This window comes from Thunnus thynnus, chromosome 1, assembly GCF_963924715.1.
Source record: "Thunnus thynnus chromosome 1, fThuThy2.1, whole genome shotgun sequence".
Classification (NCBI taxonomy): Eukaryota; Metazoa; Chordata; class Actinopteri; order Scombriformes; family Scombridae; genus Thunnus; species Thunnus thynnus.
In genome coordinates this window covers 29,178,028-29,204,569 of record NC_089517.1, presented here as the reverse complement: position 1 = coordinate 29,204,569, position 26,542 = coordinate 29,178,028, and the positions used below count along the sequence as shown (strand labels likewise).

Sequence of the window (26,542 nt, the reverse complement as noted above, 5' to 3'; positions counted from 1 at the left end):
GCAGCCCGTCAGCCAGCAAGACTGCAAGTCAGCCAGCCAGCCAGCCAGTCATCATCCCACTGCCACCCGATTGGGATGGAAGTGTCTTCCTCCGTTACACTGGCTGCTATGCCAGTGGATTCGTCTGGGTACAGAGAGAATAGCTAATCTGAGGGAACCAGCGGCCCGGAATCAAAGGGCCACTGGCTTCTCTCTTCCTTGTGTAGCAGCGCTCACCTGGGTACTATCCCCGGTGTGACAGAGCGAGCAGCAAGAGGACTTGGTAAACAAGGCAGAGCAATGCAACTTTCAAACAGAGAGGCAGCTAGTGCAGGGAAACCAAAACAAACTCTTAACTCAAGAAATTCACAGAACGTTTTCCCCCTGCCTTCTCCACTGTTCCCTGTGTCTTTATTGTGGCTTGATATGTCACCACTGTCTATATCTCCTACTTACTCAGGACTTCAAGTGGCTGTCTCTATTTTGCTGGGCCATAAATTATTCAGTGCCATGTGTCTTCTTAGTATCTGCGCTTTCCATTTGGTTCCTATCTTATCCCCTGTTCTGAAAGAAGGGCTGGTGCTTTGAGACAGAGTTTGCAAAAGGTAACATAGGAACTTCAGCACCGACAACCACTTTCTTAGTAGGAGCTCTTGTCAAGTACATATATTTGTTCCAGCACAAGGAAAATATGAAAAAGAAAAACAAGAAAAAAAGTTGTATCTGAATACAACATGGAAACCAACAAGCTCCACTGCTGCTACTACAACAACTTGGACTAGTATCTGAGCTAAAAATAATGACAGTATTCCACACAGAGGAGTGTGTGTTTTGTTTCCCCAGCTCACGTGTGTGTGTGCGCGCGTGTGCGTGTGAAGCCCAGGGAGCCCACTGTATGTAAATAGCCATATGAGACTGCATAGCATTACTGTCCAGACATTGAAGAGGCGACCTGATCCCAATTAATCACACAATCCCAGGGAGAACTGTCATATCCCATCTCCATCGGCAGTACCGTCCTGTTCTGTCTCCCTCTCTTGTCATCCCCTGCTCCTCCATCTCTTTTCCTCTCTCTCTCTCTCTCTCTCTCAAACACACACACACACACACACACGTACAACAGACGTTGCATGCATACCCTACCAGGCCCCATCATTCCCTCACCAAACCCCCCTTCACCTCCCTCCTTTTATTCAAACACACAGGGTCTAAAGCTGACAGGTCAGCTGGCATGGGCCAGTCCATCCCCACCTGTCCCCTAGCTTCTTCCCCCAGAAGGCAAAGTGCCAGAAGAGTGGAGAAGAGGCACTTCTATCTTTACAGCTGCCAAAACAGGATGCAGCCTTAGGCTTTCTATCCCCAAAAGAGATAGAGTGCTTGCATTGCGCTACTAACAGTGAGGGAGACCAAATATTATATGGTTTATCACATTCTTCAACAAGAGTACATTAGGGTGAAGATGGTGACAAAAAGATTTGACATGTACAGTATGTGTAAAAGGCAGGTTGTTTTATTAAAATTTGACATGATAAGACTACTTGTAATGCCCGTGTAACCCTAACAATCAATAGGCAAAGTGAACCATCTTTTAAATGTGGTATGCATGTATATCTTTACTGTACTCTTGACTGACATGAGTGCAGATATATGTCCTTTGAAGGTAACACTGATGACTGTGTTTGTGTGTCACAGAAATTCACACACACACACACACACACACACACACACACACACACGAGCCTTAGCTATAGCCTTATAAAGAGTATTATTGAAAAAGTGTAAGAAACATGATGTTCCAGGTGTCATTTTATTCTATTACTGTCACCTGGTATTATTTTTGAAATTTCTTTAGTTAGTCTAAAACATGGCAAAATATATATAACAAATGACCAAAGGAAAAAGACAATGCTTTCTAAAGGCAATATGACAACCCCACTAGAAAAAGAGAAAGAAAAAAAAAAGACTTATTCTCATGTGACCTGCAACTCAAATGATTGGTCTAATGAGGGTTGTCTGTCGAACCTATCAGCAACACTATAATAAAACATATCCCTTAGTTTTTTTTTAATCTTTTCTTTTTTTTTTGACAAAGATACAAGTGGAGATCAAAACATGAAGCATGTCTATGAAAGTGGCATACTGGATACAGGAGTCATGTCGTAGCTTTGTCTTGATTTATCCTGATATAACCATTTTCAGTATTCCCTTTGAAAAATGGAGAACTGGCATCTTGTGAAATCACAGACGAAGTCAGGAGACTATGCATCACATGTCGTTAAAATTCTATTGTTTTACCCAGCTGTTCGTAGACTTTTTCATATCAGCTTGTTCAAGCTGTTCCCCTTTGTGCTGTTACACTTACAGGACTGTGACATAAAATCAGAAGTCTGCACAACTACAGGGTAAAACGGGGTCTTTTCCCTCATTCAAACCATATATGAATGTTGATAGTTTTTAAAAAGTTACCTTCAACTTACCCTCTATTGCTTTGCAAAATTTAAATAAAACATGCAAACTTAAGAACTGTAGACGTAAGACTTATTTGACTGAAATAAGACTTTTAAACTACTGAATTATACTTCACTATTTGCTTCTGATTCAAAGAGGATTTATGATTAGCTTAGAGTCTCTCACTCTCTCTTTCTCTACTATTCCTCCCTTCCTGTACGGCTTCCTCTGTTGCCTCCATAGTTTCTCATTAGTGGTTGTGCATGATGACTGTAATTTCAGTTACTGAAAAACTTGAGAGTAAGCCCAGAGAAAGGGATCTAGGAAGGAGGGAGCCAAGGGGCCATTGTAAGTCCTACATAGGAACCCACAGAAGAGGGAAAGCCCACATCTTGGGAACCAACCTTAGGGGAGAGGGGAGGAGAAAGATGGGTGTACATTCCCAAAACACCCTAAACTCCCCTCCTTTTACATTGTCTTGCGTACTTCCTTAACCCTCTCCCTACCACCCCCTCTTCTCACATGCCATAGAAAAATGGAAAATTGGGAAAAAATGGAACAGTGGGATAAGTATTTACTATGGTAATGAGGCCCCATGTGGCTTCTATAATTTTAAATCTTGTTAATCATCAGGTGAGTGAGGGCTGTTTTACAGGGAATTCACAAAGAATAGCAGCGAGTGAAGGTGCGTGCAGCAACCAGATACACATCTTTGATAGCACCACCAACAGCAGCAGTGGTACTACGGAGACATTAACCTTTACCAGAGTGAGAAAAACCTCCGCCCCTCCTCTGATAGAATTAAATTTAAACTTCTCCCCCAAGAAACACCTGCTTCAAAGACAGATCAGTGTTGTTCACTCGCAATAGTGAAAGTGAAAAGGGATTGTTTAATCCAGCAGTCAGAGCAAACAAATGATATTATTAGCACTATGTACAAAATTACATTCTGCATATTTCATTTTTTTGGTTTGTATTGTGGTCAATTAAAATATACTAATCTAAATAATCATAATAATCTTTTGATAGAGAGGTCCTGGGGAAGGACCAGAAGTAAAGACAAAAAGAAATAAGTAGGGAGGAAAATACATGACATAGTATAGTAATACAAAATAAATATTCTTTGTTATTCATTTTTATGTGACATTCATTAACATTAATTTATGATTACTTAATTAATTTAAATGTATTATAATGTATTAATTGCACTCATAAAAAGATACAACCATGACTTTCTAGTTATTTTCCCTAACCTGCCACTGACAGCTCTATGTCTTCTTCACAATAATAAAACATTTCACAGGATAAGTTAAAACTTTGACCAGCTGGTGGCGCTAGATGAAATTTCACGGGATCACCAAAGTCGGTAGGATTCATAATCTGAGTGCCATGGAAATCTGCACAAAATTTAATGGCCATCCATACAGTAATTGTCAAGAAATGTTACTCAAAACCAGAATGGTCAACCTCCTGGTATAGAAAATGTCAGGGGACTTCATCCTGTGGGGACCATGAATGCCAAAATTCCATGGCATGACTTCCATGGGATGACTAGACCAAGATGACTAGACCTTGAGAGCCATGCCCTAGCATGGCTAAAAGGTGAGAGGGGTGGATGTAATCAATTTCAAGATGGGATTCATTGACAAAAAAAAAAAGAAAAGAGAGTGACACTTCTGTCTTGACTGAATGTTGAGTGGCACATTTCTAAGCATTATGTGTGCCTGAATTATACTCATATTCTTTAAAAGGTCATTCTCTGTTTAAATCCTGTAACATGGGAATAATGATAACCTCTAAATGCTTTTATTGACAATTGACTATTTGTAATGCTCTTTTACTTTGAGATTTTATGCGAAAAAAGAGTGGTCTTTGCACACTTGTAAACAGGTGCATAGCATATAAAGCAATAGTTAAAAACTAAAAATCCGGTGTTGGTTTTTTTTAAACAATGTGACTATTGAAAATACATGTGAAGCACATCAATCATTTGCTAATATTGTTAATTAAAATCTTCAAATAGCTATGGGTGGATCCTCTAACAATTTGGTCCACACATTGTAGTTTCATCTACAGTCAATTCCAACCATTCTTTGGCCTGCAGGTTCATCTCCTTCTATATTGTCTGAGCCCTGCATGGTCCAGCTGCTTTGACATATCTACTGTAGACCCAGGCTGGGTAATTATGAGCTACAAAGCTCACTGACCTTGTCAAGATCTCTTTACCCTTTCCAAGCTAGCCCAGTGTTTGGGAGGAGGGGGTACATTCTGTGGCTGTCTGGTTACCCCCAACACACACAGACATACACACACACACACACACCTGGACCATAGCTGTTTACCTGCCAGGTTAAAGGGCTGAAGTCAGTGACAGAAGGAGCTTTAACAAGGAAGCAGGGAAGGTGGAAGAGGATGAATATGCAGGAAGAGCAGAATGTGAGGGAGAGGGGCAGAGAGGAAGGAGGGTGGAAGGAGAGTGACAGTACAAAGCAGAGGGTGGGGGTGAATGGGGGTCACAGAGTGATGAGGGGGTTAAATGCCACAAATGCCATGTCTCAAGGCCTCATAAAGACAAGCTCTGCATTGCTCCCAAGGTCAGGGCATGCACACATGCACCTGTGCAATGGCAGTGGTGGTTTTGTGGGTGGGTGGCTGGGGGAGCATGTGCGAGTGCTTCAATGTACACTGCACACAATCTAGCCAGTTAGTGCATACTGTCTGGGACAAGTGGTCCCACAAAAATAAATTGTGCACCACTCTTACAGGGGATTAAAGAGAAATTGACGCTTTTAGCCTTGCCTGCAACAGATGACAATAGAAAGGGGGGTTGGTGTGAGGGCTAGAGGTAAACCAGCAAGAAGACACTAAGGGATGAACTGCCCGGCATCACTGTTTGCCCATAGTGATACAAGTCATAGCTATAGTGACTAACTGCTGCCAGGCATTTGATAAATTATCAAGTGGTTGTGAGTATTGTATAGTATGTTGTTTGTCCAGCTCTGGTTCTTCAGTCTACTTTACCATACCAAAATATCACTAAATAGGAATTATGAAGAAAACATGCTCAGTTCACAGAAGTAGGAAAGACAGACAGTATCACCAGAGACACACACAATGAACAGCTGTTTGGGATTTAAACAGTGTGGTGGAAAACTTGGGCCCAACATTTCCCTTCAATATTTCTTCAGTTCAGAGTTACCCTCCATTTGGGGTTAGAATGAAGGGTAATGGTACCACAACGTCACTTATGAAACAAAATCCAATGATAACAGCAACACAGACAGACCAATATGGGTGCAGAGGTCAATATTTTCATCCTGTCTTTTTAATTCTTTACATTGCCAAAAAAAAGGGCCACAACCCAAATTAAACTTGTTTTCCTCCATCAACTTAGACATAACTAACCTTTTAGACGAGTCAAAATTTGGGTTATGATCTCATAATCGTTTCATGGTTAATGGATGTAATCTTCACATCATTCGTGTCCACAACATGGGTTTCAGAGTTCTCAAAATTACAAAATTACATGAGACTGTGTTGGAATCCCCCTGCTGAAAGATGATAGTGGACAAGCCAAGTGGCAGGTTGAACATGCCAGTGGCCAACCAGCATGCACCAAAGTCCCTCCAGCCAGCCAGCTAGAACCCCAGATGGCTGGCCAAACTGTGGTCAATGGAGTCTGCAGGAGTCGGCATTACAGCTATCCGTAGTTATCCAAACCACCACGATCACTATGGTAACTGACAGATCTGGAATCATCTGGAGAGCCAAGTCTTCAATTAGGGGAGGTGGGAGGCAAGAGGACATTATGTGCTATCTTCAGTCCCAACGGTCGAGACAGCCGTAAATTAGAGAATGGACACCCTTCACAAACATGCGTACATTCACGCATGCATGCATAAAAATCCACACACACACTGAACACACCCTCAGCCTCCTAGGCCCAAAACAGCACCAAAGCCAGACAGATGAATGTGAGATGGTTAAGAGTCTGATCCTTTGATCACTTCCAATATCCAGTAACTTTGCCACCTAAACCATTATTGTCCCATGAACTTAACAGGCAGAGGCAGCCTTCAGCCAATTACAGGGCGGCATTAGCGTTAGGCAGGAGTGTGTGTTACATGAGACAACCAATTAAAATCACTTATGGGTAGGGTAATATCCAGCGATTTAGGCCTGAACAAAACGGCTTTGGGGGGATTATCCCTAGCGTAACCTGATCTCATTCTCTTCCACTCAAACACACACACACACACACACACATCCAGGAGCTGACACTTGCAGGCCTTGCAAACCTTACATACACACACACACACACACACTAGACAGATGACAAGACAACTGGACCTCGGCCTGCTTTTGTGTACATGCCTTTGTCATTCCCAGACAGACAATGATGAGGCACATTCAAATCTACAGACTATAGGCATAGAGGATTGTTTGCAACACATGCTTCCTTATACACACATATTTCTCCAGCTTTGCTACAACTTGCCTTGCTAGACCTTATAGCATATCTGTAATCAAAAGGCATTCTTTAAATACTACAGTATATTTATATTTTTCTCTTTTTTTGTGTTGATATTTTAATGAAAAGTCCAATGAAACAAACACAAATCTGGGATAATATAAAGTATATCAATGACATGACTGAATCATGATGTTGCTGATATTTTAACTTTTAAGTGATCTACTTTTCACTAAGGATCAGCATTTCAAAAACTCATCTGATGTTCTCGCTTCACACCCTCAGGACCTTTAATAATACTTGAAGCACACAATTCTACCCTTGATTTTACTGAATTAGTTGTGACCTATAATGCTCAACTGAATTAAGAATTAAACATCTCACATTCGGTTTTCCAAACATTCATTCATTCAAAATTCTCCAGCATATTTTTTGTATCTGCACCTTTTGCCCATTCTAACTACAGTTAAAGATCTGCTTGTAGAGTTACTAAACCTATCAGCAAAATAGTCAAAGAAATCCTTTTTAAAAAGTCACAATCCGCAAATTGTATTTTCAGGCAGACTTTTCTTCAAAGCAGAGCTGAGCTACATAGACACCACCTGTCAAATGGACAATGGTCAATGTGAACTGTGTCGACAAAGATCCAGAAAGTCAGAAATACAGTCTGGCTGATGCCAGTCAATCCCAAGGGATTTACTCTTTATGCTGGGGCCTTCAATCTAATCCTTAACAGGTTTGGTTTTCAGGCCCTGTGTCTGCTCTATAAAATGTTTTTGCACTCATGGCTCAAGAGAACAAGTGCCAATTCTTAGTAAATGGAAGGTTAAGTATTGATAATACTGTTGAGATCACTGTTGACTGTAAACCCATGTATAACTGAAGCAATGAGCCCATAAAATGACATCATTATGAACTCTACTAGTCTAGAAGAACTGATACAATCTCCACTATTTTTCAGTGTCCCACTATTTCTTATTCCCATGGTCTGAGTAGCGAATAGCTATCATCTCCTCACCATTTATACACACCAGCCAAACCCAGCATGTAGCCTACTGCAGAGCTGGGAGTCTGCTAATGAGCTAATGGCTAGTGCTCTACAGCCATTTGATTGACATAACCAATCCGTGAGCTCTGTTTGCCTTTCACCTACTTGTGGCTCCACTGTACTGCCAAAGCTCCCATTAATTCTCCCCATGGGCGTTTTTTAAGGCATCCACAGAAAACCATTGAAACGCAACCTAAAACCTCAAATGGGCATGTCAGTGTGGGCTAAGTTTAAACTGGCACAGTGGAGTGTACTTTCCTGCACCTCGGGACCACTGAAGCTGACCTCGACATGCAGGGAGACAGTTTAAGGGATATGTTTGCTGATGTGCCTTGGCTAGATGTGTTGTACTAGATCACTAACTGTGAGGAAATGTAGCATTGTCAGGTTGTTGTGGCGAGCTGTGTGGTGAGACTGGTCCTCACTGCTCCCCCACTTTTATCCACCACAGCTGCATCTTTCCACGGGTCAAGTCGGAAACAGAAATCTGTTTACATGAAAAAAAAAGAAGAAAAAAGAAAAACTACCCATGTCTGGGAACAAATTGCTTGACTCAAATAAGGTTTGGATAAAGATATTTTGGAAGGAGAAAGAAAACCAGGATTACCTGACAAAGGGATAAATCAGTAGCTATACATAGAAATAGATAAAAATAAAAACAACTGACTAGCACTAAGCCTTTTAATCTTTCTGCCATTTAAATTCATCAGTCTAAAACAAAATCATACAGTCTGCCAAAATGCATGACACAGACACTCCATGAGAACATTATTCCAGCAATTTGAAACCTTGCACTCACAAATCACTGTACAAAGCACAACAGGGAACAAAGCAAAACGGACCTTTCAAATGATTAAGCTGAAACATTATCATCATGTTCCCCTATTTTTTCCTCCCCTAGATCAGAACAACTGGTTTGCCAGTTTAGTGCTGGCAGGGGCAGAGCCCATCTATGATTTCAGTTCAGAGCTGTCGGGCTGAGGGGCCAAGCTGGCCAGTGCCCATCTGGAGCGGGCCAAATGTCTGCTCTACTCCGGCTCAATGCACAGTGGTGATTACTGCGATGGTGCGGCGGCGGTCATGGTGGTGTGGTTATAAATATAAGCCCTGGTCTGATCCCTCTTGTTCATAAACAGAGGTTTGGAGCTGCTGTGGGAACCGAGCACAAAGGCTTGTGGGCCTGTGAGGGCAACTGAGCTCCACAGCCACTATACTACCTCAGGTTTGTCTGGCCAGCTGGTGGTGTCTCACCAGATGAGGATCGCTGGGCAGCGCATAAGGGAACTGAACAACAGAGCAGAGGGACGGAGGAACTGTTGGCACTGACAGAGATTGAGGCAGAGATATGAGAGTTGGAGCACGGGAGTGGAAAGAGGCCACAGGGCACCGATTCAAACTGACTGGGAGATTCTGCTGCACTGTCTAAACAAAATGAAGCTTGTGGATTTTTAGTACTGACTTACTTTTTCTCTCCTTTCTACTTTCCAAAGGAAAATACAATATCTACAGCTTCTAAACCAGATCGCTTTATAGACTTGATACTGACCAACCCAACTGTGCAGAGTAGTATTTGATCCCAACCACCAGACTCTCTCAGGCTTGATCTAATTAGCGTAGTAGGAGCTGAAGTGGTGACATTCTCCAGTGGACTAACTCTGCCATGTTGCCCACTAATCCATGCCTGGATCAGCTCACCACCAGCAACCCCCACCCCCTCTCAACCCCTGCCCGCCAGTGGTCATATGGCTGACAATGTCTGCTCCATGCCCAATCCTATATTAGCATTAGCATCAAGGGTTAAGCTGCTAATGCTGCCAGCTGTGCACGGCTGCCCCCTCCACACCAATCCCTTCTGAACAATGGAACAACATGGGGGCAGGACAGTTGGGATGGGGCAGGGTGGCATCCCCAGGGGGTAAGCGTGGCTGTAGTGCCCTCTTGTGCCAAGTGCTTTAACCTGTTCTTTAGGACAGTGGCATTAGAAAAGAATTGAAAAAATAAATAAACTAAAATTTTTTAAAAAAGTTATATACAAAAAAAACAAAGAAACCTCTAATTATATAAAATGTCTTTGATAGCTAAGAACTTCAATAATGCTTTACGGCTATGTGTACTATCATATAAAAATTATCTGTTTACATTTTAAATATGAAAACTCTCTGAATGGAGGTATGTCATCATGATGTGCTGGATTGAATTTTCTGCTATTTGCTACACTTTTTAACCTGAAAGAAAGCACTTAACTATACTAAGATATTTATTCTGCTTTGTTTGTAGTGGGTAGGCGGTAAGTGAAACCCTTAATTCTGGCAGGGCTGGTGCATTGCTTTACTAAAGCATGTCAAGACAGTACACTGGTGTAGAGCACAGCAGAGAAGGGCAAGGCTGAGCTGGCGACACTGCTTTCTCAGTTAAGCTGATAATTGCCCTTATTGATGTATAAAAGATATCCCACAGAGCCTTGTGAAACACCATTAGCAGGCAGAAGCTGAATTGTTCATGAGCTGCCTCCAAATGAGGAAGAAGGGCAAAAAACTCTGAAGATTAATAAGACTTCCCCTGGAGTGTGATAATAACATGATGTATGTGTGTGTGGGCCTATGTGTGAATGTGTATTTTCAGCCCTGCCTCTGAAGAGTTCCCATTACTAAAAGACATTATTCTGGGAAACTAATCCATTCTAAATCTCAAATTGAGGGGAAAAGATGTAATGTGATTTAGCATACAGGGAAGGGTGATGGTCATTATCATAAGGGCCCTCCTCATTTCAACTAAGGCTGCTGAAGCCTAAATGGTGACACTTAAAATGCCCCCCGAGCTCCACAAAAATGAGACACTCACAGCAAATGTACACTAGTGAGGCACTGTGTGAGGCCAAATTTTCCATGCTGATGAGTCTATAGTGAACAACACGAAAGTAAGTGGCCCTAATAAGGTGGATCTTTGTCTTTATAGGCTCCTGTGCCCATTAGAGGTCTAAACTCAACTAGTGGACACAAAGGACAATAAATTGACTACAATGATTACCACATCAGGGACAACCACAACCCTGGATCAGAGAGGAAGTGCAGAGAGAAGAAATAAAGTACCTAGTTAAACTTTATGAACAAAATCTTAACGGTATAGTGTAACATTAACATTGAAACTCCTATGAAAATTAAAGGCTTGATACACCATTTAAGTACCTGCACAGCAACATATAAACTTAACTAAATTATTAACTTACATGTCAAAATGAGTTCTACCAGTTGCAACATACTGTACATTATAATAAATCTGGATACACTTAAACTTTCTCTACTTCACATGTTTTTGAGCAAGAGCCTGAGAAAGGAAGTTGACAGAACCCATTACAAATATTCATAGGCTTGACTGAAAAAGGAAATTTGTGAAATATTAAACAGAGCATTGCACACTGTATCTAACGATTCCTGAAGTCTCTGTATATGTATTCAAATCCAAACCTCCTAATTATTCAGAAAGGGAAGCCACGGAAAGTCTGACGGGGGTTATCAATGAGAAATGACATCTTGTTAAGTTAGGAATTCTCTTTGTGTTAGCAAGGTTTCTCTAGTTAATCTGGCACCTTTCTTGATCTGCACCAAGGTAATTGGAATGCACAGTGAAAATGCCTGCCGTATTGAGCCAGCAGAGAACAATGAAAGAAATGGATATCACAACAGGCTTTAGCTTTCTGATCAATTCTCTAACATACTGTTCAAAAGTAGGCTTGTACTTTTTTAATGAGGACGCGGGGGCTGAAGCAATCTGGCTCAAACCAACACGGCAGATTACAGCTCCAATTAAGTAAACTTTCACTTAAACATCAAGTAGAGTTATCTCTTTGTTGTGGAAACCGTGTTTGTTGTTGGTTTTCCAGACAAAAACCAACAAATGTCGACTAGAACACCTATATCCATCAAACAGTCAAAAAATGCAGCAGAGCAAGTAACTGAGACACACACACACAAAAAAAAAAAATCACATTTTAAAGTTTGCCTGACTGTGTGGGTTAATGTGGTTTGTCTGTCTGTGTGTGTATGTGTGTGTGAGTAAATGTGTGTTATCCAGTCATCACACCCCCAGTGCCCTGGCATTAAGCAGAAGGAGGGGTGAGAGGTCAGGTCAGGGGCAGCCATGACCTTTCCATCTCCACGGCACGGTGTCATCCTTTGGGCAAGGCAAACAAACAGGCCTGGCCCCCCGGCAAGGTGGGCTCAGCGGGGTGGCATTGCCAGGTCAGGGTATAGCCTGGGACAGGACGGGATGGGATGGCAGGCCTCTGATAGATGCTGCTCATTATTTTCACCCCAGAAAACTGGGACAATTACAAACAGAGAGATGCCATGGCAACTGGGGTATGGGGTCACAGGCAGAGGGCTTTTCATCTTAGCTAACCCAGCCACATTTGTCAACTCAGCCACACAAGAGCACACACACACACACACACACAAACACACACATGCAAACTTTGTAACATTTGACTGACCAATAAACATTTGTGGCCGTGGCACCACAATAGCTCCAGTATCACTGCTCAACATATTGTGTGATAAGCACAAGAAACTTTTAACAAACTAGACAATGCACAAAAGAATTAGTGTTTCTTTTTGTTTTTTTTAATTAAAACTGGTTGATTTTTGGTTGTTATTATATTGTATCATATATACCATCTTTGTCTTGTTTGACAAAGAAAAACTTTTTTAATTTTTCATTTGTAAGACAGAGTTTTAAAAAGTCAGGAAGATAACAAAATAAAACACATAGTTAAACAGCGTTTGCCTTTCCTATCAGGACTACCAGGACATTCTGGAAATATCAGCACTTTTAAGGAGAACATTGAGGATAAAATAATTTAATTATTTTAAATTTTTTATCTGCATATTAATACTAGCGTTTTAACATAACACATTTACTATACAAATGATAACATTCCCAAAGGCTCAAGTGAACGTGTTCTTAACTTATCACAAAACCTTAGTACCCTCACAACCTGTAAAACCCCCAAATCCCAACAGTAACCAAATCAAGACACTGAATATTCCCAATCCTTATTGGTGCATTTTTTTTTTTATATGACCTGCATATTTTCCCAGGTTGTTTTGTATAATTTAAAGAGACCGTAAGGGAATGAGGGGTGTGTGTCATGATGTCTCTCTGAACTACCTATATTTACTACTGAAAGTGAATTCTTTATGAGAGCACAGATATCAAAGACAGCGGGATCAAAGAGGATTTAATAAGCTACCCACTGTTCTACGAAACCTGAACTTTCATGTCATGTGTTTTCCTTGGTTTCTTCATTTTGGGCTTTGGGCCAAGAACTGACACTAAAGGCAAGCATGTGTAGTCACACTGTCATTCTCTATTCCTTTAATTTGTTAGTCTGTAAACCTTGTAGCGGAAAATGTTCCAGTGGCTGCGGCAAGTGCTGATTTTTTAAACAGTGTCATTTTTGCACAGCACATCAAGTATCTGCTCCTCTTATAGCATTACTTTGGTACATGTTTCCTTTGCTGTTGGTGTCTTCATGTGACTTATATGCTTATATACAGTACATACTGTATGTGTTATATATGCGTTTCCTTTACAATCAGGTATAACGTATTATTTTCTTTATTACAAAACAGTAAACATATAGTAATTGCAGTAACACAAATTCTTTGACAAGATACAATGGATTAATTTGGTTAATGCCTCTGTAACCACAAAAGGATTAACAGACTGTAGAGTGTGCACATCTAAAAAAAGCTTCTACAGGTGCTGGATTAAAAAACAAACTGATAGCTCCCAGAAAATCTTATTTAACACAGTAACATTTCAATCTGACAGGGATCTTTGTCTAAGCACAAACACAAAAACAAACACAAGCAATTATTTTATTTATTATAAAATGGAGGATACATCATCATATCCCCCTTTTAATTTTTTTTATTTTGTTTGTGTTTATTTCCCTGTTGTAGCTATGCAAAAATAATTCTGTCCCGTTGCTAATTTGTACTTACATTGTCATTTACACCCTTTTGGGACAGTCATATATTATCATAATTTTCAACTTTTCTATTTTCTTTACATAGTAGTTTCTATCATAATTGCTTCCTATTTGGATGATATATGTGACATTTTACGGAATCTTTGTTGTATTAGATATAACATGTTCTTGTATTATATTTTTCTGACGGTGTTATCCAGCTCTGCTGATTGGTCGAGTCTGAGAGAAGATTGACTCTCATGCAGATCACAATATAAAAGATATATATTTATATATACTGTAGATTCCTTGCTCTGCTTTGTGATTTTGACCACAAAAGGATTGCCAGAAATGTTGCAGTGGTTGCCATTTAGTAATAGCAAATTGTGTAAATAGCAAAAACTATACTCTGAATACATTAGTTGACTTCTTAAGACATCCTAAAAAAAGGAAAACAATACAGCTGATAGAATATTACTGATTAAGTTGCTAAATTGCAACATTTTTATTAAAGGAAAAAGAGTTTGATGAAAGGATTAATGCCACTCTCATGTCTGTCAATTATATATGAAGTGACAGCAAGGAAATGGTTAACTTAGCTTAGCATAAAGACTAGACTATTGCTTTAAGCATTTATTTAGTCAATCAAAATATTGTGCTGGTACTAGGTGGAGTCCTTGGATCCCACACAGGCGTTTCAGCAGGGCAGTGACATGTTTAGTGTTAACCCAAATACCCAGAGGACCTTTTTTAAATTATTTTCTATGTATGTTTTAAAGTTGTCACAGTTTGTGAGCAAAGGTGCGTCATTGTGGTGCAACTTAAACTTAGGCTAAGTGAGAGAGAGAGTTAAGAGTGTGCATCACATCCTGACAATGTGTAAGTTTAAAAAAGTCAATGTTAAATTCATCAATGGATGGGTGTTTCTAGCTACAACATTTACTTATGTATACCCAGGCTGCATTAGCCTTAACATAAGATCATATTGTGGGTAGGTGTGGACTGCAAGTATGACAGCGTGCGCAAATAGTCTTTCCATCCATGCATTTTTGTGAACGAGAAAACAGATGGACACATGCATCCTTGTTTATTTTAGGTCTGAATGGTATGAGTCCAGAGATGAAGACACACAGAAATATGGGTATTCGCTGTTCAAGAGAGACGTCAAGACAAAAGTCCATACCAGGAATGTGAGCCATCTGAACAGACCCAAGCTAAACATGGAGTTTGTGGTTGTAAATCCCCATTTCAAGGAATATTCATCTAATGGGAATCTCCTGAGAAAATGGTTTCAACAGTTGAAGTAAGAAGAAGAAACATTGTACGGTCAACACTGGTTTTGAATTCACTTTTAATTTTTTTCTTACTGGTACACAGAGTTTAGTCTACACAGCATTGTCATAGAAAAAAAGGTTTGTGATTCAGCTATGTAATCATGGCTTGTGATTAGGATATCCATGACTAAGGAGTACAGAACTCTACCTGCAATAACATCCAATTATCTTTTGCTATTATATAAGAGACTTTTTTTCTCACTGTAATTTGCTATGGACCACACTATTATGCCAATCACAGAACAGACCTTGGTATAACTGGTTTATTTATGCTTATTTTATGTGGGTTTAAAGGCTGTCAGCACCATGCTAAACAGTTCCCTTTTTTTAAGCTTACAACAACATAAACGGAGCATGCCTTTGTCAACACTGTAATAAGGAAATCTGACTGAAACCACAGTACATGATGTGCATGAAGGGAGAAGATCACGTAAAAATGGAAAACACTTCTGTAAGATGGTAAGCTACATAGTGTTCTGTCCCACTAAATTTACAGCACAATATATAAAGCATGTTTTGGAAAGTGCTAAAAAGTTGTTTAGCACAAAATATTCCCATTGCTACCCATTGATAACAAGTGTGTATAACATATACATTATATTTACCAGAATGTCATAATTCTACATGAATTTGAGCAGATCCTCCTCTAGGCCAGTATGCTTTTGCCTGAAAATCATCTGATGGCAAATCTTCATCTTACACCAAGTACAGCTCTACCCTGGATGATACACCCTAACTCTAATCTTCTGGGTCCCATGAGGTGTTCGTCCCCTGTGGAGGAACCTCACAGGACCCTCTGATGTCATCGACAGCTAGGTCTGTGGTGTTATGTATTCAATGCCCTCCTCCCCAGAGGATTACAGTAGCTCACTGTACTAGTGTGTATGTCAACTCATGTCTTGGGGTATTGACACACAGCTACTGTACTGCAGTGTATAGTGCCTACTGTATCCATCAATACTTTGAGAATATATTGTGTTTATAAAGCATCACACAATACAGCAGTTCAATACCACTGAGGAAATTCACAGAGTTGAGTTGTATACAGTATGTGATGAATTTGGAATACAAAAGTGCAGCTGAAGTTGTGCTAAGAAGCCTGCCTGCTGTGAATAGACATGCTGCTTCAAGAACCCAAAATGCAAATGTTTTCAACAAAGGATTCATACAGAGACACACAAAAACACACACATGCAGTGTGTCAGCTCCATGCAGTCTCTATGTTTTGCTTTTTCTAAGCATCATCCAGTATTTACCTGATTTGAAATGTATTAGCCAATTACATGGTAGCTGTCCAATGTATGGATTGGAATATGATACTGTAGCTAGCCTAGACAGCAAGCTGGCTGGTTGCATGGGTGATTAACATTTAATTTTAATGGTAGGCTTATGTTCAGGGCAACGGCACTGGGATTAAGTAATGATAATAGCAGAGTTGGCCACACCACATCTGTAATAATGCTGTCTGCAAATCGTGATGTGATGATTGTGAAATTACTACTCTCTGCACCGTTTACTGAACAGTCAAACAAGCAGTTTTACTGTCAAGCAACAAGGTCACACTGGCATACACAATCAACTACATCAGAGAGACAGAGACACACACACACTGACATAGCAAGAAGGAAATGGAATACATGTACCTTGGAATGGAGTAATGAAAATTAGTTAAAATTATGTTACACAAAAACAAACATGTAGAGATTGGGGGGATTCAGCATTTCTGTATGTGAAAAATGAGTGAAATTTACATGATGCTATTATAGTTTTAGGACAATGCTGAATTCTGTTTGAGTCGCTGATGTGGTGTTTCCATTCAAGGATGATCAGACATGGTCTTCATCTATTAAGCTGTGTTTACTGAGACGATGAAACAACATCATCAATCATTCTTAAAGACTAGTGCTCCGATGGGGAGAATTAGAATGCATTACAGATGTCACGCATCATCAAGCGAAACATCTCATTTCCACCTCGCTGTGCGCTTTTGTCTGCGCTGTGTCTGGGGCTTGGATCTTGCTCTGTCTGTGGAGCATTTGTGTGACTGTGTTTGTCTGTGTGTGTTTACGGTTAAGTGCTCTCCTGGCCATTCTCCCTGGGGCAAGGTATCCATCACCGTCCAAGCAGTTTTTGAATGGGCACAGCTTAGGCCCTCGAGCCTGCTCTGGTCCCCTGAATATCTCCCTGGGGTCCCTCTGTGTCAAGGGATACCACCTGCATCAAACACACACACATACATACACACTAATACAAATCACTGTGACCTAACCCTCCTCTAATGCCCTCATTAGGTGATTAGTCCCAGAGGTGGGACTAAACTAACACTGCCCACTCCCAAATACCCAGCTTTGCCCCTGGGGTTAATGGTGGAGTCAGGTGGGGGTACAATACACACAGACAACCTAGTGACATTAGTATATTTTGCTTGTTCTGTCAGTGGTTTGCATTTTTTTTTGTATTGTTTTTGACTGGGATGCATGCATTGAAGCCTGCTTTCTGTTATACTGCCTCGCCTTCCTTTGTGTAAATCACTCTGCTTTAGCACACAAAAACAGCCCATACACATTGTGAAACATTATTCTAGCAAAAATTATTATGCATTAATAGTTTGTTTTCCCTTATTGCTGTGTTCAAATATCTATGTTTGATTTGTTTTTGTGTGTTTGTGTGTGTGTGTCAGTTATTGTTACAGAGAGACTGTCCTTCAGTAGCAAGGTGGACAAACAGCTCAACAGCATTTTTTGTTTTGTTTTGTTTTGTTTTGTTTTTGGTAGCGTTAATAGACAGCAATATCTGATGTTATTGCACTGAAAAGTATATTTATTATTACTTTTCGTTTAATATTAATGTTCATTTTCTTTAGAAGTCAGGTATAGAATAAGCAGTGTAATGCAAATCTCTATTTTCTCAAATTCGTATACTGCAGAAATCTGTCCAAATGTGAGGGGCATTATTATGGGAGTGTGACTAGGAAGTTATGAACTAATTTGTTTGAATGTGTGTGTATGTGTGTGAGTATGAAGCACAAAAAATGACATAGGCATAAATAAATACATAAATGCATAAATAAATAGATGTTGGTATTGAAAGGGGCATAATTACATTAATGTCTTGGATTTCTTTTCCACATTTCCATAAATAATCTTTTAGTTCTATTTCTGTATTTTTACATTTATTTATTTACTTATTTATTTATTTATTTCTGTGATTTCATATGTTAATGAGGTAGGTGGTCCTAACCTCAGTCTAAAGCCGGATTGATAACAGAGCAGTGATCAGTTTGGCTCTACTACTGCTGCCTTGGCTTGAATCTTGACCGTGGCCCTCAAATTTCTGATTGAAGTGGCAGATGAGCCGAGTGACCGCAGCAGTTTCTGAAGGAGGATACTAATATACTTCTTCATTTGTGATTCACTACGAGCATTTTTAAACCAGCGTGGAGCCGCTGTTGACTGTTCTTACAGATACTGAGTGGTCTTCTTTGCTTTCTGTTTGGTAAGTTTATCATTGTCATCAGCTAACCTGTGTTAGCTAGCTAGCTAACCTTAGCCTACTGTAAAAGTCACAGCCTGGTAGGGCAACTATTATGTGTTTATAAATTAGATTTTGAGTCGGCAAGACCACACTAAGTATTTAAACCACAAAATTGTATTTTAATGTAGGCCTAAATCATAACATTATCAGCCAGCCACAGTTCCTGAAAAGCTTTGTTATTAACATATAAACTAGACAGTCAAAGGACAAACTTAATTTTAGTTAAGCAATATATATATACATGAGTGTGTGCTTTATCGTCATTATTGGCATGACAGTGATGCAGTTAAGAACAAGCGCCTCATTCCTTACAGCATCACTGTTGTGTCAATATGATGGTAAAGCATACCGTCGAGTGTAATATTGTGATTACACAATGGTTACCAACAAAATAAAAGATATAATAAAAATGTTTTCATATTGTAGGGCAATTCACTGTCAAAATAAAAAAAACCCTTTTTGCTACTGTTCTCTCCATTTCCCTGGAAATGCATGGGATCTGATTCATACCTGGAAAACAATCAGTTATATCAGTAGACTCCTATGTAATGAAACCTAGTTTACTACTCCAGCAAGTAGGCCGAGCCTTAGTAACAACCCAGCAACAGAGACGATTTCTAGTCCCTGTTGAGTCAGCCAACTTGAGCCAATGCTTTCTAGAGATCGTGGGATTTCCCAAACTGAATAAATACCACACATACAAACACAAAACCGCCTTGCTAGCTCAATCTTCTTGTAACTAAGATATCTGCTGAAAAAAAAGTTTTCCATGCACAGATTTAGCTACTACATCTACAAACTTCACATATATTTTTAAGCTAGTAGCGCCATGTCACCGACTCACCGGTACAGCTGATGGAGGATGCTAAAGTGAGAGCTGAGATATACTCTGAACGGATGAGAAAATGGTTAAGTCTTGTCGTGTATGGGGGTGCCAGGTAACGATAAAGAGTGGAGAAGTATTCAGGTTTTTCAGTGTGTGTGAGTGTCTGCGTGTGTAACTTGTCCCACAGTTTCAGAGTTCAATCCGCTCAGTAAACGGTCCGTTTTGTCTTACACACACAACACCAAATACCATATTTTCTCTAATAGTGGCCAGGGCCTTTATTTACCTCAACTGCAGAGGGTACCAGGCCTTTATTGGAAGCAGGCTTATATTAGAGAGAGGCCTTCATTCCTAATTCCCTCTGTTTGATAAGTATATTTGCTCATATTTTAGTACAAAGCCCCCCTGTTTTCTGATCTGCTTCCATTTGCTATGTTAAATTTTTGTTACTGCATTATGCTATTAAAAAAATGAAAAGCCTTCATTTCCCAACTTTTATTGTGAAACATTACACAAACATACGTACAGGAGGGGAAATATAGCCAGTGTCAGTTAAAAACTAAACAAATCTGAGGTAATGTTACGCTGGATATAAACATTAATAGCCAGTTAACAGCACAGTCAAATATCAAATATGAATCAGCTGTCTCTCTAGCTCCAAGCTAACTTTCTTCCTCCCACCTCCAGCTAGCCGTGCTCTCCTCTTGTCAGCTAACAGCAGCTCACGCTTCCTTTTTTTCCCGTATCTGAATCTTTTCGGGTCAGTGTCAAAACGTCTTGCAACTTTCGCTCCTTAATTTTCCTCTGTATATTGCAAAACTCTCTTTGAATTTGACATCAAACTTCCATCTGGTGGGTGCTATGTTCGCTCTCTACAGTGTTGTGGCATTGGTGTTATGGAAAATTTAGTCACTGACACTTGGACAGGTCCTATATAGTACTTCACTTATAGCTACCGCCATCTTGTGGCACTTGTACATTACAACAAACCACAGTCACATTATAACAGGCACAAAGAGGAGGGAGGCGGACATTTCTTTTTATTTGATAACGTTAAAAGTAAAGTTAGGCTTTGCTGTCGGTTTCCCAACTCATTTTAAAAAAAGACGAGAGAAAAAGAGGGAGAGGGGGCGAGAGAGTGAATGAAGAGATGGAGCTGGTAAGAAAGCAGTGAATCAGATCAATAAAAAAAATATCTAATCGTTTCACAGCTGTTACTTTCTAGAGCACAAATAAACACACACACCGTCGCACACCACCGTACAACCCAGCAGCAGTGCGCAGCAACACTTGATTTAGTCTGAATACCGCCTCAATCCATCCTTGTTTTTTCCCTCCCCGGCCTGTATTTGGGGCCAGCCTTTATTTGTTCGTGTCGACCATACCCCCAGCTATTATTGGAGACCCAGCTTTTAACTGAATACCGGCCACTATTAGAGAAAATACGGTAAGTTCAGTTCAATCCAGTTTCACAAAATAAAAGAAAGACTACTCAAAAGGCCGGTCCAGGTTTTACCACAGATCCTGTGTTACTCTGAAAGTGTAATTACTTAAACATAACGTTAAGCGCTAAACATAACGCTGAAGCTTAACATAGTGTGTAGTGGTTCATAGAAGGTTAGCTAGCTTGTGGCATGTAGAGTTGATAGAAATCATTTGCTTCTGTCTGGTTCACCCAGCTGACTACTCGAGCGTTTTAGACTGATAAGGACCGCCCACTCAATTAACATACTGACACAGCAATATAGAAATAAATAAATGAAGAAATGTAGAAATACATAAATAAATAAATGAAGAAATACAGAAATAAATTAATTAAGACAAATAAATAAATACAGAAATTTCTTAAATAAATTTGATGTATGGAAATATAGAAATAAATTCAAGACAATTTAATTATGTCCTTTTTCATTACTAAAATGTTTTTATTTATATATTTATGCTTACGTCATTTTTTGTGCTCCATATGCGAGTGTGTGTGAGCATGTATTCATATACATGTGTCCACATGTATATATGTGGTTGGACAGCCGGAGTGGTTTAAGTATCCATATCTCTCTATATTTATTAATTCATCCGGCATTCCTCCAGCCTGGCGTGTCACTAGCAACAATGTGCAGCAGAGACCCACCACAAGAGCCTCTCCAGGAATATTAAAGTCAGTGGCTTTGCTGTCATAATTAACTATGAAATATTGATGCCCATAACTTCTTCTGTGGTCGCTGTGAGCAAGCCTTTAAGACACGTTGGGTAAAGAGGAAACTGTATGTGTCTGTGAGCTTGCGAACCTGAGTCACCAATGAATAATTGACAGCAACATAATTAGCTTGGTGCTCTATTGTGTTAGCACGTTTCCCACACATCCTAGAAGCATGTTCTGCTATGAAGAAAAATGTCAAACACAGGCACAGAGAGATCTCTGAAGATGTATAATTGAAATGTATTAGTAAAATGCTTTTTTGACCTCATGTTGCATGTTCAGTGAACAAATACTATGATAAAATAATTATGATAAAATGTAGAAATGTAAGTGATGTACTTTTTTCCCCCATCCCAATGCTTAAGCACAGCAAGAAGAATCATCTGCAGAAGTGTGTGAACCTGATGCTTCAGCTCTTTTATCCGTACTCACTGAATAGACCTTCAAGAGACCTCCTACCTTACTTTTAGTTATTATTTTCACTCATTAGCTTGACAGCTGTGACTGATGTTAGACTTCTTCTACTGGGATAGTCAGTGGCACACCCACTGCTTGGGGGACATCTATTGACATATATTGTAGGCCTATATCAAATTCAATGTATTCAATGACATTTTAACACATCATGTTTTCATGAGATATGTCCAGAACAACCGTACAAATCCAGGAATCAGGCTGCATAGGGGTTAAGATACCTAGAAAATGTTACTACAGTGCCTGCCTTCACCTACTAGAGAGATTCATGCTGGGTAAACAAAGCTATTTGGGTGCTGTGTTGTATCATTTCCCTGATAACTAATACATTTTTCCCAAAGTTTGAGTAATTTTACTACAGCATTGCATTTAATATCACAATGTTATTTGATTATTTCAAGATGCAACTTTCAACAAGATGACTGCAACTCTTATTGGCGCAGCATCACCTGAAAGGTAACACGACTATTCTAATAATGACAGCTTGGACTGCCTTGTACTCTTTCACAGGCAAATTTATGAAAAATCACAAATGATTCACCGGAAGCTGACAAATCCAAAGCTAACTGAGGGCTGTCTGCTCAATACCATCCTTGTGCCATGGAATAAAATAATCCCTCTCATCTGCTCGGACTTGTTAACAAAGCTGTCAGCTTGCTTTTACAACCAAACAGGCCTCAGTCAGACCCTCTCTCCGACAGTGGAGAAGGAGCAGACTCTGTGTAATGCTTCAAACAGCAGCAATACTTTCCCCTCAATACCAACACGTACACACACACACCCACTTCCCTCTTACGCTCTTGTGTCGACTAAATGTCAACTCTCCTGACATACAGCCTTGTTTGCAGCCAATGATTACCTCATAGCTAATTAATCCTGATTCAATCAATGTGAACTGTTCAGATATTGTGTGTGTGTGCATGTGTCTGTGAGTTTATGCTACTTGTATACATGCGCATGTGTGAGTGTGCAAGAGAGATGGAGTAATCAGAAGGGAGGACCAGTAGGTTAGATGATGATGGATGGCACTCAGTGAGAGGCCTGTTCTAATCAGCAGGACCTTTTCCCCGTGGTAGAGGAAGTGGCAGCAGAGAGGATGGGGAAGGCTGATTGACAGTGGAGGAGTGTGTGGCTGTATGTGCATGTGTGTGTGTTTGGGGGGCTCCCTTGCAAAAAAACAGAAGATGGAGAAAGAGAACAAGAGCAATAAAACACCATACTGAGTGAGACAATAAGAGATGAGAAGGGATAATTGATGTGTCATATAGGCTAAATCTAACAAATGGCAAGCTAAAGTCCTCACAACAAAACCTAAAAGAGAGCTCAATCGACCTCAATAAACACAATTACATGTACATGTATACATTATGTAAAAATATAAAAAGTCATTCCTAATTATCTTTAATCAGTCACCCTCAAATTGAGCCTGTAAAGAAAAGAGGCATGATCAACAAACAAGAAAGACAAATCTTTACAGTAGGAGTGTAATGCTACATGTATTCGTCCCGAACTGTCATGGTATGGATGTGACAGTTCTTGTGGTGCAACGGATCGTAGTTGATCCATGATCTGTACGGATCGCCCCCCACGGTTCTGCATGCATGTGAACCGTGGTTTAATTGCAAAATTTAATGTCTCATTTAAGACAACCTAAACAAACTGCTATAAGTACAAGTCATGGACAGACAGTGTGTTGCTAACAGGGATTTTGAAGAGCAACAACTAAACCAGCATCTAAGGGGTCCAAAATGACATCTGCAGGTAACGTTATGTTTACACACTGTTTAATGTGCTGCAGTTAAGCAGCTAATTAGCTACCTAGCTGCTAACTGTCATTAGCGGTGAATGTTTGTTTGGTGGCTCGTTCAACAAACTAAGCTGCAGGACAAGACGTGTGTTCATGTTTGTAAGTTATCATCAAGTTTTGATGATGTGGACACAAGCTGTTGTTTCATTCACTACCATGTTTAAAGGAAGTAAGTGTTTTACAGAATATACGTCCCCCCTCCCGCCCCTCTTTTTTTTTTTTTTTGCTGATCCAAAAAATGATCCGATCCATGACTCAAATCCGTGATACGATCCAAACCGTGAGTTTTGTGAGCCGTTGCACCCCTAGACATTTCAGTATGCAGTCACGCGAAGAATGTGTTTTGTGACCCAAGCAATTGCTGTCAAAATAGTTTAATCATCCACTAACTCTGACGTGCGGAACAATATTTCTAGAGCTTGAGTTCCACCTGGAACATTTTTTGGCAGTGTACCACTTAGCTGTAGCATGCTCGTATGCTAGCCAGTTTAGCCAAGGTAGCCTGGTTACTCTGTAGTGTCACTGTCATCAGAATGACAAACTAGAGACCCATAACACTGATCGGGTGCAACACTATTATTAAAATATGCTCTGTTATCTCAGTAGTGAAACAATACTGCGTATCCCTGTCCCCTTCCCCTCTCTGTGATAGTCGGCTTTTCATTCCACAAGCTGCTCAGAACAACGATTAACACATTTGATTTCTGATGTGGTCAGACAGCACGTCATAAGAACTAGTTCTGAGAGAGAAAAATGTAGTTAAAAAGTATGAAAGTGCAAGTAGTGGTTTGGTCCCTCTGACTGATATTTTATGATATATGACATCATTAGATCATTAATACTGAAGCATCAGTGTGTAAGCAGCATGTTACTGTTGTAGCTGCTGGAGGTGGAGCTAGTTTCAACTATTTTATATACAGTTAAACCATAAATCAGCGTAAAACAGCTGCCAGAAGGTGTCCTGACTCCTTGCAAGAAACAGAAAAGTTGTTTTCTTTTTCCACTGTGGCAACTAAACTGTTTCAGTGATAGTTTCCACTTTTATTTTTCAAAATAAAGGACCAAAATATTATTTTCTACTTTTCTTTTTTTTCCCTGCTGTACTGAAATTGTACCAAACCGTGACCCCAAAACCGAGGTACATACCGAACCATGAATTTTGTGTAGCATTACACCCCCTACTTTACAGAGACCAAAAGGAAGATGAAGGCAATAAGTTGGACTGACTAGTGTACAATGCATGCTTTTGCTCTTTGATAAAAGTCAAACAGATGGGGTAAGGCTTTGTTACCCCTTTATGTCCCCATTCCTCCAATGAGACCAAGTGTCACGGACTTAGTGTTACTTTGGCATGCTTACTAAAGACAAGCTCTGTCTAATAGCTGCTCTTTTTATAGTCTCCCCACTACACTGCACCAAACCACATGAGGTCTGGGCATACATCTTATATCAAACAGCTGAGGCCAGGAGAATTAAAGAAGAAAACATGTTTGTTGTCTCCCTTCCTCTGTTCATTAGCAGCACTCGAGGAATTGTCCCCAGGTAGCCTCTTTCTGCTTGTTTTCTGGACTGACTTTAGAGAAGTTCTACCAGTGGCATGTTTAAAAGATCATTTGTAGATATTCAACACAAACAAACCAGCCTCATTTAAAATGTTATGGCATAGTGTATTTGCAGGGCTTGTTTGCATTTGAGTAAACATGGTGGCGTAAACATTTTATAAATATATGAGTATTCTTATTAATCTGGGATTTTCTAAGATAATTAAAAGTAATTAGTTAACAAGCATTAATAAGTGAGGAAAAAGCTGTCGCATTGCCTCTTTCCAGATGACATTGAGGAGGGAGGGGGATAAAAGCCCGACCCAGATATGTAAAATATCCTCTAACAAGTCCTTCTCTGAAAAACATACTGGTCAAATGTTACTGAGAGATAGATTGTATCTCTTGAGTCTAAAATATCCATCGTTTATCATAGTAGCAATAGCAAAATGTAGCCTGGTTTTTACAGGGAATAATGATTACATGTTAAACATTGTTATGTTTAATTACAATTCATTTATATGTGTCTCAAGTTTACTCCTACAATCAAAAAACGTAAAGGTTGGGTGAACTGGATATTATACAGTAGGTGTGAGTGTGAATGTGTTGTCTGTGTCTCTGTGTTACAATGTTGGAACCCTTGTAGTAGGCTATCTTGCCTCTCACCAAGTGCATGCTGGGATAGTATCCGGTCTGCAGATGGATGCACAGATGTATGGAGTTAAACAATGCACAGCAATGCAGTGTGACAGTGCGAGCATTTTGTTAACATAACAAAATTACAGTGTGTGAATGTGGAAATTATGTTAAATGTTCATTCCCATCAATGATTAGGTTTATCAACTTAATACTTTTGAACGAGGACCATCAGTATTTAGAGTTGCTCATGAAAAATTAGATGTGCTAAAG

General features: G+C 39.8%; 1 long non-coding RNA gene across 3 annotated transcripts in view; it reads right to left on the bottom strand.

The window, feature by feature from the left end:
• The window catches only part of LOC137186110 (uncharacterized), a 93,126-nt gene that overhangs the window by 15,805 nt on the left and 50,779 nt on the right, over positions 1–26,542 (bottom strand). For 2 of the 3 annotated variants that reach the window (XR_010928966.1, XR_010928967.1), the window contains exon 4: positions 17,320–17,465. This is a non-coding gene — a long non-coding RNA (uncharacterized lncRNA). Of the gene's footprint in view, positions 1–13,808; positions 17,466–26,542 lie in introns of those variants that run through there. The other variant, XR_010928965.1, reaches the window with a different exon arrangement.